Source organism: Triticum aestivum, chromosome 4B (genome assembly GCF_018294505.1).
Source record: "Triticum aestivum cultivar Chinese Spring chromosome 4B, IWGSC CS RefSeq v2.1, whole genome shotgun sequence".
NCBI lineage: Eukaryota > Viridiplantae > Streptophyta > Magnoliopsida > Poales > Poaceae > Triticum > Triticum aestivum.
The window spans coordinates 298,045,854-298,059,233 of record NC_057804.1 but is presented as its reverse complement, the minus strand read 5'-3'; the positions used below and the strand labels follow the sequence as shown (position 1 = coordinate 298,059,233).

Genomic DNA, 13,380 nt, shown 5'->3' with positions numbered 1-13,380 from the left:
AAAGCTACGGAAAATGCGCAACTTTTTTGTATTGAAATGTTTTTCTAGTTCCTTACGGTTTAAAAATGAATTCAAATACGATCAAATCTGATTTTGAACGCGATTTTTTTAAAAGTTTGTCGAAATGGGGCAAATAATATACCGTTGGATAGCTATCGAAAATGCAAAACTTAGTCATGTTGAACGTTTTCTCATATTTGCAGCTGTTGAAGAGTAATTTGGATTATGGTGAGACCCATCATGGTGTTTTTCCTTGAAAAAAACAGAGTACTCGTACTGATATATTTGTGTGTTTGTACTGAGGTATTTTTCACAGTAGTTTTGAATGGTTCCAAAAAATTACTTGAATGGATGTCTATATGATTTTGTACTGAGCGTGTTTCCACATACTAGACTTTACTTTGTATTTATTTAAAAAGTTTTGAATACGGCAAAACACCCGTCTGATAAACAAAGTACTCGTATTGATACATGTGTGTATTTCTACTGAGCTATTTTTCACAATCCGGAATGTTCAGAGGGTTGATCACTTGAACTTGTAGAAATGTAACTTTTAGGTTCAATTCAAAATGTGTTTCGACGTGTCATCATCATCGAACTTGCATGGTTTATATACTTGAATTGGCTGAATTTTTCTTCTCTAAGAAATGTTTTTGTGTTTTGTGATAGTAACCGTTGATGCAACAATCCATACCTAATTTGATATGCCCTTTGAACTGATTATAAAATACATACTGAACTGTTGGACATATGGTAACGCATGAAAACAATTACATAATCGTCCACGGGTTGTACATGTTGCAAACAATTATCAAATGCTAAGCTACAGTCTGTACAGTTCTTTTCTAAAATGTATTTAAAAAAGTCACACAATCTTCTATGGAACAGAGGAAAGATTTTTGTTTGTAATACAACATAAATGCTTGCTTAAACATATGTTGCACATCCTCGCAACCGGCAGCGAAGCATGCCGTTGTACTGTCAAGGTAAGTACTAGTCATCAGTACTAAAAAAAATTGTACAAGTATATATTGCGACATTCTACTATTCCATATCAGCAAGATATTGAATATAAGATTCCAAACGATCGTTAGGAGCATTAGAACTCAGAGATACTAGTCATGGAGCTCCTTCAAATCGGTGGCACTGACGGGGTGTTAGAGGATGGTCGTGAGCCTGCAAATCCAGTGAGGGAACTGAAACCAGCAGTAGCAGAGTACTTTGTCAAACCAGGATTGCATATACACGTTTGTTGGAATGGAGTAGTGAAGTCTCACTAGCAGTACTTCTCATGTAGTAATACATGGACTTGGTGTTAAATATACATGGACATGCTGTTAAATACACATGGAACTAATCGTTTTCTAACCTGAGAACTGCAGAAAATTAGCAAAAGTGAGCCACCAAATTCTATATAGAAGTGCAGCAATTAAGACATCAAAAGCTTAAACAAAGTAGCTGGAGTTTTTTTAACACATCAGCATTTGAACTTCTAGTTGTTCTTGTCCTCGGAACAAAGTACCTTCATTTTTAACCACCGCAAATAAACTCTTAAATACTTATGGCAAGCATATTTGAACCGATGTATCATTTTTCTAGCTATTGAATTGCTAACCACCACAAATGAACTCCTAAGTACTTATGAGTTTTTAAATGCATAATACAATGGGAAATGGGTTTCAATCATATGCTAGAAGATGCCCCATGCAAAAACTAGAAATATGTGTGAGATAGAAAGAGTTGTACAAGAGTTGTTTCAACAAGAATCTACTCAACCTACAAAGACTACACCCACCGATCCATGTACCACTCGCTCCCTCATGTCCCCAACTCCATAATATGTACTAGCAGCTAGCCTTAATACCGCAGACTTGTTGAGCAACATCTGCCCACATTCCACTTGTAAGTAAACTAAGGATCACATAATACTGCCCTAGAAGATCAAAGCCAGTAAGTTACCAAGGATGAGGATTCGTTTTGGTGCTGTTGTGGTACTGTTACGCATACATTTCTTTATTTCGGAACTGGCAATAGAATTATGATTGTCTATTTGAGAATCGGATTCAAAACTGGCAATCTATATATTTGGAAAGAAAGGCAACACAGCAAGAATGCTTGATTATGTATTTTTTTTGCAAAGGAAGCTACTATTGGAACTCATGTACCCTGTACAAGTTCGGTTCTGAAAATAAAATTAACAGTACAAGAAATAAATAATGAGGGTGCAGCTCTTGAAAATGTTGTGCTAATTCAATGCTAGGGTAGCAAAAAATAAAACATTACACATCATACTAATGGTAGTACAAAATGGTTCTTTTTTGCACATTTTTGTGGGTTAAGTTCCTATGGCCAGTAGCTATCAAGGATTCAAGTGAACTCTCAGTAAAAGTAATTTTGTACTCCTCATGTTGAAATACCTGGACTTACTGTCACATGTGTTCTTTGTCATCCAGAACACAACAACGTTTCTCTATGCTACTCTCTCTGATCACTTAAGAATCACAAAAGGCTTGCAAACTATGAGCTTGTACTCTCACTAATAATCAATAGGATTCTCATGTTTCTTGAGCACAGATCAACGGAAAACACCCAAAAACAAAATCACTACTGTTTGCAAATGTTCCATAGAATATCTTATCATGAACGGACTGGTGAACTAACAGAGGATTTGTTTCCAGCAACCTTCCCGGTGGTTCAGTTTTTTTTATTTCTTGAGCTCTAATTTTTTAGCTTGCCCGACATCTAAACATGAACTAACATGATACTTCTGCTGATATATTTTTGTTAATGAACTTATACAATTTAGGTACTAGAACTCACTGATGCTATTTACTCTTCGTTTTCAAGGAATTTTCAGTACATGCCAAACATTAGTTTTTTAAACACATCCACAGGTTAAACGGATCAGTACATGATGAAGAATGTTAGTTTTCAGAAGCAAAACTTGCACTAAATATGTTCATAGAACATGAGGCTCTCATGTACTCTAGGCTACACACCAAACCTAGCTTTTACCATGATGCACCATCTACTATGGAATGTAGACACGGAAACAAAACAATTTCTTATAAAGCTTCCTAGCCCATTCACTTCAACCTTTAGAAGACAAACTTATTTTTTGGGAGAATAGAAGATGATTTCCAAACTGCAGTACTTACCCCAGCGCTAGAGCTCATGGGGAAGAGGAGTGGACAAAGGAAAAAACATTTATGTAGGGTGTCTACCATGTGAATTGGCCAAGGTATTTTTTGGGCAAACCTTTCTACCTAGTTGTTCGTACTTCATATGAACTTCCCAGCATTTTTTGTGCAATGAACTTGCTATCCCGGACTACTCTCTTCCCCTATCATCCTAATAAAACACTATTTTTGGTGGAGTTCTCTAGTACCTGAACTACTCTCTTCCCACTTTGTCAAAACTCTGCTCCCGCTTTGTCAAAATTATGTACTTTTCTCGACTCTTGTATTTGAACTACTCAGAATATTTTAGTTGAACTCTTTCTAAAAGCAGTAAAACCAAGCGATGCCGTGGTAGCTAGGCACGAAAAAGAAAACAAAGAGAGCTAGCGAAAATGCACAGCACCGTTTCGCTTTGCCATGAGATGCCCATGGAGGTAGGCGATCTTTGATGGCCCTACAAAGGCACTATGTAACTGAATGTGCAAGAAACAGGAGAAAAAGTTTCAGTAGCGACACTGGCTCACCAGCAAAAAAAGACATATACTACAGAATGTGCCAAAAACAAGAGAACCAACATTTTGGCACTAAACTTTCACCACTCACTGTCGTAAAATGTGGAAGAAACAGAAGAACCACCATCAATAAAATTGTATGTGCAGTGGAGTGTTAGTTGGAAAGATCAAAATTTAGTATAACATGCATTTTATTATTTAAATATTCTAATTCAGAATTAAAATGTCCCAGGAGAGACAATTAGCAGCTAATGGCAAGACCTAAATCTGCTTGATCAGACATTATACAATTGTGCACTGAAATTCAGCTACTTAATTTTGGTAAGAATCACAATGTTGGATTTGAATGAAGATACAAATAGTATAAGAAAAACCTGAGGAGATAGCTTAGAGCTTCATTCGGCTGGGTATCATCAGTACACCCTCCATGTCAAGTTCTGAACTGAACATGTTTTGAAGTTGAGATAAACAAAGTCGCATTGGAGTTGACAGAGGGTGTTGATGCGCCGGGTTGTCGAGGCCGCGTTGAACGGGCAGTGGTGGCAGAGGTGAACGGTCTGGGGTGGCGGAGGTGAACGGCATGCATGTTGAGGCGGCGGGGCGCAACGCCGGGAGGAGTGGGCCCGTCGCCGGCAGGAGGCGTGGGGGGGGGGGGGGGGGGCGACCGCGTCCTTGGGAGGAGACGCGTCGCGCATGGCGGCGGTGGAGGTGCTGGGGTGGCTCCGACGGCGGCTGGTGGAAGCAAGTATGCCACGAGGGCGGGTGGAAGGCGAGGAGCCTGCGATGGCGGGTGGAAGAGGGAGGCGACGGCGGCGCGTGGAAGTGGGAGGCTGGCGGCGGCGCGTGGAAGGAGGAGTCTGGCAACGACGCATGGAAGGAGGAGCCCGGTGACGACGCGTGGAAGCGGGAGGCCGGCGGCGGCGCGTGGTAGGAGGAGGCCGGCGACGATGCCTGGAAGCGGGACACCGGCGGCAATGGGAGTTGTGGGTGGGTGGATCGGGATCTGGGAGATGCTGGTGGTCAGGAGGCGGGGTGGGCTTTTTTTGGGGTTTTTTTTGTCTATATAGGGACTGAAGGTAATAAAATATTATTTTGTTACTAGTAACAGAATAGCCCTGTCGAGTGCAGTGACAGAATAATATTTTGTTACCTTCAGTCCCTATATAGACAAAAAAATGGTGCGACCCATGACGAGTGGCAGTGAGCATTTTTTTCCGATTTCTTCTAAACCACTCGTCAGAACGAAGCAAATGATACACCGTTGGAAAGATATCGTCGAGGCGCATCTTTTTCATATCTATCATTTTCTCTAATTTGTTACGGTTTAAGAGCAGTTTCGAATTTACTAAATCGCGGAATTCTGTTTTTCAAAAATAAATAAATTTCCGGTACTGTTTACGCTCCAGTTTTTTAACCGTTTGCCAAAACGAGACGTGTAATATACCATTGAAAAGCTATGGACGAGGCGCAACTTTCATATGTTGAAATATTTTTGAGATTCCTTACGGTTTAAAGTTAATTTTGAAAATGGTGCGGCGGAAGACGAGTGGCAGCGGTTGTTTTTCGCGAAATTTTTACAAACCGCTTGTCGAAATGATTCAAATGATACGCCGTTGGAAAGATGTCGACGGGACGCAACTTTTTCATGTAGAACACTCTATCTAATTCCTTACAGTTTAAGAGCAGTTTTAAAATTAGCAAAATGCGGACACTCTGTTTTTCGCGACACCCAAATCGATGAGTGAACTTCATCTGACAGAAAACCGCACTGCTTTGGTCGAAAATCGCACTACATCAAACAATCAAGTGAACTTCTTAAAAAAAATTTGTCCGACGTAAATTTTCTTGAACAAGTTTTTTGTTGTCTATTTTTAACATTTTTTTATGAACGAGAGTGGACCGCAGAGACGGGTCAAGTGAACGTTGACATATATCTATGTGAACCACATTAGTATTATGTTGTTTCGCTATTTTTTTCGCCTTTTCATGCTGGATACAAGTGAACACCATCATTCTCAAAAGTGAACCACATCGAAGGACCAAACGCACTGCTTGTGTTTTGATGCAATCGACTGATTTTTGAAACACACAAAACAAATTGAACTTCATACATAAGGGTAGTGAGCTGCTACAGAAACCGGAGTGAAACTACTTTTTGTGTGTTTTTAAACAAATTTATAAGACTTTGGTACTGCAGAAACATCTAGTACCGAGCAGGACTACACTAGGCAGAGAATTGCATCTGTAGTTGACTTTTTCTGTTTTTTTTTATGTTATCCCCTCCTACAAAAACAACAAAACCGAACCGCAAGCCACGACCATCCAAACTGCGAGCCCACACTCCACGCCGTCATTGGATTTCCTCCCATTGACTATATTTGCCCACCGTGGTTGTAGTCCACTAGCAATCAAAAATCAAAAATCAGGAAAAAGAATAAGGAAAAAACATGAAATGCACGCATGCGAGGGCCGAGACGCAGGATTGCACGATGCGAACTCCAACGCCATGAGCGATGGACTGCAGAAGAGCACGATGTGCGCCCAATGCGCCAATGCACGAACCATCCAGCGGCCCCATCGCCTGGTCCAGCACCATGATGACGACCAATGAGTTTAGCAGAAGGAAGGAGGCGCAGGGAGTTCGGAGGCCAGGACCTCGCCCACTTCCAGACACCTTTTCTGGTGGTGTACTTCCATGAGAGGGAGAGAGAGCCGCAGGTGGCCGTACTATAGACTGCAGTGACATGCGAAATCTAGGCACTGTCGATTCCCTGTAGAGTAGGAAACCTCACCCGTGTGTTCGTGCCATTCCTATGGTGGCTCCGGCGATGAACCGATTCAGCAGGCTCGTCGGGCACTCGGGCTCAGGATCCCCTCTCAAAGAAATAGACAACAAGGGGAAGGGGCCCCGGCAGCGCAGCCATGGTTGAAGGCGGCGGGGCAAGGTGTGTCCGGTGGTAACCGGGTTGGGGGCCGAAGCGGTTAGCAGTGGGGAGTGTGCGGCGACGCGCTACAGTGGCCCCGGATGGGAGGGCGAGGTTGGAGGAACAGGGAGGGGAGATTCGCCGGTGGGAGGACCTGGACAGGGAGGACGCCCCCAGGACGGCGACATGCGGATCCGATGATGGGCAGCCGTGAGAGGACGGATCTAGTGCAAAAGAGGATCGTAGACGCCGACCTAGAAGGTGATGCGTGGGGAGGAGGTGCAGCGCCGGGAGTAAATCCATTGGGCGGATCCATGGGGGCAAAGTGTTGGTGGAGGCAAGGGGGCCCTGTGGCGGCCGGTTTCAGCATCGAGAAGGGTTGGGCGACGCGTGGACGGTGGTGTTGGGCGGCGCGCGGTCGGTGGGGGTTGGGCGGCGCGCGGTCGGTTAGGGTGGGGCGGTGCGTGGCCGTGGTGGGCTGGGGCTACGCCGGAGGATGTTGGCGGGGGGGGGGGGGGCTGGGCGGGTCGGTGCGGTGGCAGAGGTAGAAGGTGGCCAGGGGGAGGAAGGTGAGTCGAGGGCGTGGAGGAGTGGGGAAGGGGAGGGAGGCGCGTGACTACAGGTGGGAGGTGAAGATCGTGCGGGAGTGGGTTAAGGTTGGGGGGTCTTTTTTTTACCCAGGCAGTTCGGTCGGGTCTTCAGCGTGATTAGGTTGTAGCTACGGGGTGGGTGGGAGGTGTTAGCAGAATAAGACTAGTGTTAGCAGAATAAGGGTCTTAAAGAGTGTTATCATAATAGACCCACCCTATATATATATATGCGTGTGTGTGTCTGTGTGTGTGTGTACAAAAATAGAACTGAGTTGTGCATCGTCTTGAAAAAACAAACATAACTTGGGCTGCTGATGTTATAGACAAGCTAGGTTGTGAGGCCCAGAGGCCACTTGATCCAAAAAACGTTGAAACATGTCATGGGCTGCCCATGTTAGACAACAAAACTTAGGCCATGGACCTGGTGGGCCCAAGACTGTCAGCCTCTCGACAAATAGTTGTCTTCCGATTCCTCTTGTTTTGCTGACCATGTTGGGAACGAAAGACGGCGGTGCCGCGGTGAGAGCACCAAGGCGGAGAACGACGTCGAGACCTCGGACCGAACGAATTGGAGCGGGGGAAGACACAAGCAGAGGGGAGTACGAGGGTTGACTTGTTTGGGTGCAAGATGGCCGGTGGAGCTCCTTGGTATCATTGTCTTCTTTCATGTTGGCGTAGAAGCGGTTGATGATGGTCACGGCGAGGTCAACCACGGCGTCCTTCTCCAGCCCATTGCCGATGATCTTGTATTGCTTCTGTAGCGACCAGACCTCAAACAGTCTGATGTCTGTGCTCAGTGTCATCCCTGGATCAGTAATGCTGACACCACACAGTACTTGGAGAATTTATAACAGAGTAGCAATCACACACTTATTACATCGAATGTCTCAAAAGAGAACTTATTGAAATAAATATGGCTTAAGGCCATCTAAAACGATAACAGCGGAAGGCTTGGAAGATAAGCGAGTCCATCAACTCCAACGGCATCACTGAGTATAGAACCACGACCTAAAGGCATCTTACTCGTCGTCTGAAGAGTCTGCAACATGAAACGTTGCAGCCCGAAAACGGGTCAGCACATGGAATATGCTGGCAATGTAACACATAGAGAACAACAATGGAATAAGCTATACTACATGCATATTTGGCTTGTGGTAAAGCTCTATGGTTACAGTTTTTCATAAAGCCAATTTTTCCCTACTGCAAAGAAATAAATTTATTTAACTATCATGGTGGTTGTTAAACATTGAGAATGGTTGACAGCATTCTCAATCCCAATTAAAAAGTACTCATTAAAACCCAACAATATTAATTTAGAAGTAACATGATGAGATTCACATGATATCCAGGTACTAGATACTCAAGATGTCCATAACCGGGGACACGGCTAACCATGATTAGTTTATACACTATACAGAGGTTTACACACTTTTCCCCACATGACTCGATCGCCTCCGCTTGGTTTCTCGCACTACATGGTGTTTGAGAAACGGATGACCGAGACATAGTCTTTCAGAAGCACTTGCACCTTACATAGGGGTAGACCGTACCAACCTACATCCCCTACATCTGCTAGTCCACCCCGTAAGAGTTCGCACAACTTAGTCAACTATGCTAGAGCCCATAATAGCATGTGGCTGCACACGAAAGTTTCTAGTTTGAATAATCTCATGATCCCTTTGAGCCTGGGTGGCGGTCTGAAAAAATATAGACAAGTCCTGATAGAAACCAGGTGCCTAAATCCACCCATATGTGTATTTAAGTTGCCACCTTAAATAAACCATTAATTTGAGAAAACCCCAAATATGAAAATAACGAAATCCCCAACTCTCTCCATGGGTCCTTGAGTTGTGTAAAATTTCTAGGATCGAGCCAACAATGCAACAAAAATATGATATGCAATGATGATCTATGTATAACATTCCAAATTGAAAATTTGGGATGTTACAGCTTCTGGATGTCGACAAGCTTGTTGCACCAGATGGCCGCATCGTTGCGTTCTTCCTTCTCTCCATCGTAGCGAAGGTGCAGTTGGCGCTGCCTATGAAACGGGCGAATGCCGCAGAACCTTTGATGGACCTACAATAGTGGTGGACGAGAACCTCATCCCGTACGCATACCTGGGCGACCACGATCCGCTGGTCCCTTTAGGAGATGAATGGATGTGCAAAAGGTCTAGTCCTGCGACCTTGAGCTTTCTCATCCTGTAGGTACTGCTTGAACTCGGCGAGGCAGAGCTTCACCGAGTCCAGATCGTTGGTGGACATCACATTCAACTTGGTGCCACCATGGGACTGAACGGAGAACTCAAAGGTAAACTCCTTACCGAAGTCCATATCCAGCAGGCTCACCCCTCGGATCGCCATTGGAGTCTCTTCAAGTGAATGAGTGAGTAGGCGGCAGCAGCAGTTCATTTTTCAGCTCTTGGGGAACTTGATTCAATATTAAATGGAGTGTGTATAGGCGACAACAGTTACTACCCCTCCCTCGCCCGCTGCACGCCCGGCAGAATATGCACCCTAGGCGCATTCAAACGCCTCCATTAAGAAACCTATTCCGACCACACACGACGGTTCATGAGCGGGTCTATATTGGTACTATAATAACAAGTGTTAGTGGTCACTTTACTTAAATTTAATTAGCTTTAATTAAAATGTATTCTTAAAACAAGAAATGCATTGGATCGTTCTATCAGTGCCACAGGATCAACATGCACAACAATTAGAATTATTATGGTTGATGATCAGTGCCACAGATGATCAGCACATTTGCCGCACTTTCACATAGACAATACTACCAAGTTTGAACAGTTTTTTATGATTGATGTCCTCTGCATCATCATGTCGTGTTTCCCATCTTGCAAGATTCAGAACCAACAAATAAGATTCAAATAATAAGTACAACAAAGATGCCTACACATCTCATTGACTCTCAGCTTCCAAGATTCAGAACCAACAAATAAGATTCAAATAATAAGTCCAACAAAGATGCCTACACATCTCATTGATTCACATCTTGCAAGATTCAGAACCAACCCATTAGAGCCTTCTGATAAAGTGAATATCGGGATTAAATCCATCTTCGCTAGCCGTGTCATACAACCCAAGAACTTGGCGAATGCTCTTGACCATCACAACATCTGTAGTAGAGTATTCCTGTTGGCGCAGATAAGAAAGAGCATTGATTTAGGACTCTAGCAGCTGTAGAGATGGTTGTACAAACATTGGACTTTTCTTTTGGCCACCAATTCTATCTATGTTCCTGATGCGTCAATCTTTGACGCATCCCTTGAAATTATTATAATAGTGGCACTAGTTGAAGCAAACTTTATTTCCAAAACAAAAAAAGATTGCGATAGAATATCTTTATTTAAAAAATACAACGTTGGCATAGCATGACAAAGCACAATCATGTTGATAAAGGACAGTACTGACCGGTGTGAGGGGCCCTATGCCGCGATGACTCGACCTGGTGAACCTGCAATTCCACTCGGATGAGGTCAACCTGCAGCTCCATGATTCAATTCATGTGCTTTTTTCTGCAGTTCACCTGAAATGAAGCAAAAATTGCATCATTCAGCTAGCAAGAAGTACTTGCTCTCATGAGCTGGCAGATTCTTCTTTAGTAGTTGGACTAAAATTGAGCAACATTAAGGTTGGCTGTCCTACTCATGTAAGGTGCAACTATGATTTGCTTATCCTTTTGTGTAGTTCCACTAAAATAAAGTGCCATTGTGGTGACAGTGACGACTCATCTTGCAAAGGCTAATAAAATGTTGCACGATATTACCAACAGAATTTGACGGAGATTTTGGGAACTCCAGTCACCATTTTGTGTAGTTCCACCAAAATTGGGAGATGTTGCCCACGTGATGTTTTAGTTGAACTGCACAAGACACTCATTCCAAAAGAAGTGTTTTGTGCATTTCACCAAAAGGTCACAATAGCAAGAAGGTGAAATGGATATCCATATCTGCACACAAAAAGATAGAAAGTAAACAGTTGCTGGTCAATAAGAATATACGAAACATACACGAAATGAAAAGAAGCATCTTAATTATGTTCATGGCAATCACGTAAGGACAGTAGAAGTTTTAAAACTTTAGCAATGCTTCATGTTACCGGAAGCATTACGATCAACTATGACATTCATCAAATATGGGATTACTTTAATGGTGGCATTGCTTGTTTACCTGATACAGTTAATCAACAGCAGGTAAAGAGTTGGTTTAAGGGCATGGGACCGTGGGGACACCAAGTCACTCAGCAGCATAAAGAAGCAACTTACTTATCATACTAGGGAAAACAGCAGGAGTACCATTTGTTAGCATATTTTAATTGCATCATATCACTGGAGGCATTAGATTAACAATAAGACGGGTTAGACATGTCCTGAAGGTAACAGTGTGATTGCTTCATTTTACATGTTGCCCTTACATTAACAACAACAAAAGGTTGGTATAAGGACATGCGACAGTGGACGCATCAGCACAATGTACCTACAAGGAGGCATAAAGTGGTGATGCCGAGTTTGTTCATGCTCTGTGAGGGCAGCAAATCTAATCCTGGAGAACTTTTACTATGTGAGGGCAGCAAATCTAATCCTGTTGACCTTTTACTATGTGAGGGCAGCAAATCTAATCCTGGACATACTCTGTTGACTTGTCCACCACCCGCTACATTCTATCCTGTTTTCAACCAATAATAGATCTGATCCTTATCCAGTTTGTACTGAGTTTTCCCATTATTTCCCTTTTCAACCAAGGGACCGGTTAGGTATCCGGTCTCTACTACTTTCCCCCTGTTATTTCCTCTTTGAATCAAGTCCTAGATTCATGCTACAATTCCCCCCCCCCCTTTCTTCATTGTTTGAACCAAGTCCTAGGTTCGAATGCATGAAGTAGCTTTACCTCTAATAATTCTAAAAATTTAGGTGGATTTGGAAGAGATGATTGAAGTAGAAAAAGATGCACATGCAGACAGGTGGGGAGCTGGGGCAGTAGAGCAAGGCCACTTTCGAAGAACTTGTGCCTGAGGTTTGCTGGGATGTCGGCAGCTGGTCCGATCTGCGCACAATATGAAAGGGAGGAAGAAGGGTCGGAGGACCTCTCGAGCCGGTGCTATGTTGGAGAGAACGGCACGGCAGAGGATCGGGCCCCGCCGGCAGCTGTGGGTTTCCTCCCTCAACAGCGATGACCGCGTGAACGATGCACCTTTTAGTCCTCTACACACACCGGCCGATGGGATCCGGCCGGATCTGTGACCAGCGGTGAGCAGAGATAAAATGTCGCTACCGCTGTCTTGTTTAGATCAGGAGAGGATGGGAGAATGAAGAGAGCAACCCTAGTAAAGCAAGCGCTCAGGCCCCTGAGTACATATATAGTGGAGTGATTATCATTTTCTCTCCACAACAAGCGTTTCAATTTGTGTTCGTGGTATTAAAGAAAAGAAACTCTCTATTTAAGGTGACTAACTATACGACTCCTACTTACTACTAGTAGTACTAGTATTATTCACTTATGCTCCCCGGCCCTCCATTCATTGAACAACCCCACGGGTGAATAAACATACATTACTAGTGTTTATATAGAACGAACAAGCTCGAACTATTTTTGCGTACTTAAAAGTTGAGGGCGGGGCTTTTCCCGGGCAGTACTTGCGGCAGTTTTCGGGTAGGCGGTTTGGCAGAGAGGTGACGAGAGTGAGGGAGTGGCGGATTCAGACTTACTACTGGAAAGGTCGGGTTGTGTGATTTGAAGGCGCGTTACTGCTGGAAAGACTTGTGATATGACTACTCTCTATAGTCATGAATTACCGACGCTACGACCGGGGTGATGCCCCCCTTCCGTTCCGCACTCTAATCTGGTGCATGACACATCGACCCGTATGCTGGCTCTCCCACATTTCGGCGAAGTACGTAGTAAGAAGGAGCAAAGAAGGATGCGGCATATACTACTACTACTACTCACGTCGGTGGAGTGCGAACCACAGCAGCCCAATGAACCAGCAGTGTGAACCACGACAGCCCAGTGAACCAGTAGTAGAAAACAATGTGGTGATATGGCCATAAAAACAATGTGCTACGGTCCAGACTGCACCATGTACAGTGCTACTCCTCTTTGTTTGGATCCCTGAGTTAGAGCTAGTTTGGGTTGAAGTAGCCTCAAATTATCGAA

At 43.8% G+C, this 13,380-nt stretch overlaps 1 long non-coding RNA gene across 1 annotated transcript; it reads right to left on the bottom strand.

The window, feature by feature from the left end:
- Positions 1-717: 717 nt before the first annotated feature.
- Positions 718-4,720, bottom strand: LOC123092025 (uncharacterized). Its single transcript, XR_006444069.1, has 2 exons — positions 4,066-4,720; positions 718-1,376 (listed from the first exon to the last, which is right to left on the bottom strand). It is a non-coding gene; the product is annotated as an uncharacterized lncRNA (long non-coding RNA).
- Positions 4,721-13,380: the final 8,660 nt, after the last annotated feature.